Here is a 4,514-nt window from a genome sequence, read left to right as displayed (position 1 = left end):
TCTATCAACACCTCGTTTCTTCTTGTAGATCCACTTGCACCCAATGGCCCTAAAGTCACTAGGCGCTTCCACAAGATCCCAAACAGAATTTGAGTACATGGACTCCATTTCCTGTTTCATGGCTTCGAGCCATAGTTCCTTTTTCAGGGCTAGCCATTGCCTGTTTGAAAGACAACAGATCATCATCACTAGTCTCACCAACAACCATATTGGTTTCACCATCCAAACCATAGTGAACTGGGTTCCTAGAAACCCTCCCACTACAACGAGGCTCCGTTACTGTTTGCTCAGGAATAATGGTACTTTCTTCATTTAAATCGATTTGCATCGGTTGGACATGAAGAGTGGGAATTTCATCATCAACTCGCATTGATGACGATGGAACATTGGTTGGAGTCAATTCTTTAACCATCTCCTCTAAATCTACTTTGCTGCGAGGTTTAAAGTTCTGGACATAGTTATTTTCCAGAAAAGTAGCATTTGTAGAAGTAAACACTTTCTTTTATGAATGACTATAGAAAAGTCCACCCTGAGTACCTTTAGGATAGCCAACAAACATGCAAACTTCAGTTCGTGGTTCTATCTTTCCCTCCTTTTTCCTCAGGACGTGGACGGGACACCCCCAGATTCTATAATAGCGTAAACTAGGTTCACGACCATTCCAGCATTCTAAAGGTGTTTTGGGGATTGATTTAGACAGCACAACATTGAGAATGTCGTTCGCGGTTTCAATTGCATGTCCCCAGAACAAAGTTGGTAGAGTTGAGTAACTAAGCATGCATCTAACCATTTCCAATAAAGTTCTGTTCCGGCGTTCTGCGACACCGTTTTGTTGTGGAGTACCTGCAGCAGTAAGTTGTGATAAAATCCCAAGTTCAGTTAAATGATCTTGGAACTGCATATCCAAATATTCTCCACCCCTATCAGATCGCAAGATCTTTAACATTTTACCTAATTGGTTTTGAGCCATTTCTAGGAATTCCTGAAACTTTGAAAATGTTTCAGATTTCCTATGCATTAAGTAAAGACATGAGTATATAGATTAATCGTCAATGAAAGTGATGAAATACTCAAAACCACCCCTGGCTTGTACATTCAAAGGTCCACAAACATCTTAATGCACAAGACCAAGTGGTTCTTTGGCCCTATCACACTTTGCATAGAATGGACGCTTAGTCATTTTGCCTTCTAGACAAGATTCACAGATAGGTAATTCACGTAAGGTGAGTTCCCTCAAAGGTCCATCCTTTGTAAGTCTTTGAATCCTATCATAGCCAATGTGACCTAGTCTCAAGTGCCATAAATATGTCATATTATCGTTATCAGTCTTCTGACGTTTATTGGTTCTAGGTTTAGCTACTTTGAGTAAATCATTATTTAGAGCGAGCGGTTCGTTAGGTTGCAGAATATAAAGCCCATTTTCCAAACATGCAATACACAATTGTGATCCATTGAAAGAAATAGATATATTAGAACTTGTGAAAGTCATAACAAATCGTTCTAATTGCAACATGGAAACTGAAATTAAATTTCTACTAAAATCCGGAATAAAAAATACATCATTTAAAATTAAAAATTTATTTCTAAACTTCAGACGAGCTCTTCCTCAATCTTGGACCGCAACAAATGCTCTGTTCCCAACTCTAAGCTTTAAGCCGCCTTCGTCCACTTCCTCCCACGATTCAATAAGTGGTAAAGAATTACAAACATGGTTAGTAGATCCAGAATCAATAATCCAAATAGATTTATCATTCTCTAAAACACATGTTTCCAAGATAAATGAACTATAATCATTACCTTTGTTTTTCGCATCTAGAAACTTAGAGCAATCTCGTTTCCAATGCCCCTTCTCTTTGTAGTGAAAGCACTTATCTTTACCTTTCTTGTTTTTCTTGTTCTTCCCTTAGGCATCTGTGCACTTGGTTGTGCACTCGTCTTTGCAGCCTTTGCAGGCTTGGGGTTGTTGTTTTGTCCACCTTTCCTCTTGTTTCCAGCTTTCGAAGACGAAGCTGGATTAGTTTCAGCCTTGGCTAGATCAGCAGCAACATTAGTATTCTTATTTTCACCTCCTTTACTAGGTCCACCCATGATAGGTTCAATAATCTAAAGCTCGTTCATGAGATGCATCAGACCATAGTTGAGTTGATCACGAACGTGCATACACGATGCCATTCGAGTACTTACGGTGTATTCACGTATGTGCAGAGACGATGCTATCCAAGCATTTACGGTGCCATCATGAGCACTGACGGTGCCATCATGAGCATTGACGGTGCCATCATGAACATGTGGACACAGTGCTCGTTCTGGGGATTCCTCAATCATGACGAACTCGGAGTTGTCACCAATCAACTCTATGTTGATATTATGCTTCCAATTAAGGAAGTTTTCTCCAATGAGTTTCTCCATCGAAAGTTGAGAAAGTATGGGAGTAGACACAGACACTACTTAACTTAAAATTACAAATTACCAATAAAATAGGAATCAATCACATTTGCTCAATAAAACTTCTATTCACACATATTTCAAGAAATAGCACAACATATACAAAAAATATGTAAGATATGAGAAAAAATACCAAAAACAAGCATATCTCTATTTCTTTAGGTTTTTAACTAATCTATGATATCCTTGTCCCGGTTGGCGAGAGTCAAAAATACCACTAGTTAAATAGAGTTGTAAACTCATTTAATAATGGACACCACTATTAATAACCTACTATTCGATTAAAATAAGAAAACAAAATCTTTTATTTTATGAGCTAGACCCACGGTTTCAATAATCATAAATTTAGTCCTATTAGTCACCGTAGGGGTGAGTCTAGTAGAATTTGACCTATAATTATCTATCTTTCGAAATCTAACCTTGTCAAAATCACTAATGAACACCTTCCGTAAGGGGATGAATCAAAGCGCCTCGAGGCCCCATTAAGCTGTTGACTATGTTAAACCAACGGTGGAGATCGAATAAAATTCTTAAAATAAGCTCAATATTAAATTAAAAATAGTATTTTTATTATTTATTTTTAGAAAATTAATGACTATGGTTTTCCTAAAAAAAAAATTAAACAGATTAAAGTTTTTAAAACCAAAGTCCTATAATTTTCTATTAATTCTAAAGTGTCACATTGAAACAAATTCAATTAATTTAGAATTAATTTGTTGATAATCAATATTTAGGTTTAACTAATATAATGAACATATACAATTAAGCCCAACTCATGTAAATGATCCTTAACAATTGGGCTTGTATGGAGGAAGGCTGGGTCCAATATGTCGTTCCCACTACAAAAGCCCCCTATCTTCCATACAAGGTCCAAAAGACAGGAATTTAAACCTTCGTTTCATTAATTGTTATTAATTGATTAGGCCCACTATAGTCATGCAAAGCAAATGGGCATTCACAAGTAGAATCACCCACAAGAGAGGAATTCAAACTTTACATTTTCTAATGGGCCCAAATAAAACATATCATTTAATGAATATTTTATTTGACAAAATACCACATATCTAACAAACATATGGGCCACTATATGCATCTAAGCCCAATTGCAAAAATGTCACATATAGTGCAAACAGACATGTTATAATTGGATGGGCCTAATCATGTTACTATATGAGCAATTCTATGAATTTATGCAAAAATATCACAATTTATTTCATTTGCAAAAATAGCACAATTAATTATCTAGAATTTATCAAAAAATTCAAATTAATTAAATTTTTTAAAAAATAAGCCAATTTAAATGAAATTTATCAACAATTAACAATAGTTAATTTAAATTTCATTTATCAACAATCAACTTGGTTTAGGTTAATTTAAAAAATATATATATTAATTTAATTTAAATAGGATTTATCAACAATTAACCAAAGTTAATTTAAATTTTAAATTTTAATATCTTAACTGTTTTTCAAAAAATATATTGTGTTGTTATAACTATTAGCTAATATTTTAACCATAAAAAAATAAAATATTAATAGTTATAACATTCCTAAAATATCTCAAAACAGTTAATCAAATTCAAATATCCATAAAAATATCTAACTAACAATATTCAAATTTTAAATAATTTAAATATTAAAAACTATACAATAAAAATATATTTATATTTTCAAATAAAAATTTAATAAAAATATAAATAATTTTAAAAAAAATATATCTTAAATATCTGATATCTTAATTCTAATATTTTAATATATAAAAATATTTATTAAAATATTTTAAAATAAGTTGTTAGTCTATTTTTAAATTTGAATTTGAATATTTGTAGAAAATATCTAATTTAAAAAAAATGATTTTAAAGATAAACAATTTTATCGAGTTATTTTATAAAAGATAGAATCTTTACTAGTCTTTCTACAACTAAAATCCCTAATATACATATGGAAAACTAAAATAGCAAAACCCCATAACGAGAATACTGTGACCTGCTAGTTTTTAAAATTTAGTTTTAAATTGACCATCAGATCATGCATTTTTAATAAAGGGAATATACTCATTTGGTACCCTAT

The sequence above is a fragment of the Humulus lupulus genome, chromosome 4, assembly GCF_963169125.1.
Source record: "Humulus lupulus chromosome 4, drHumLupu1.1, whole genome shotgun sequence".
Classification (NCBI taxonomy): Eukaryota; Viridiplantae; Streptophyta; class Magnoliopsida; order Rosales; family Cannabaceae; genus Humulus; species Humulus lupulus.
This window is presented reverse-complemented; position numbering follows the sequence as displayed.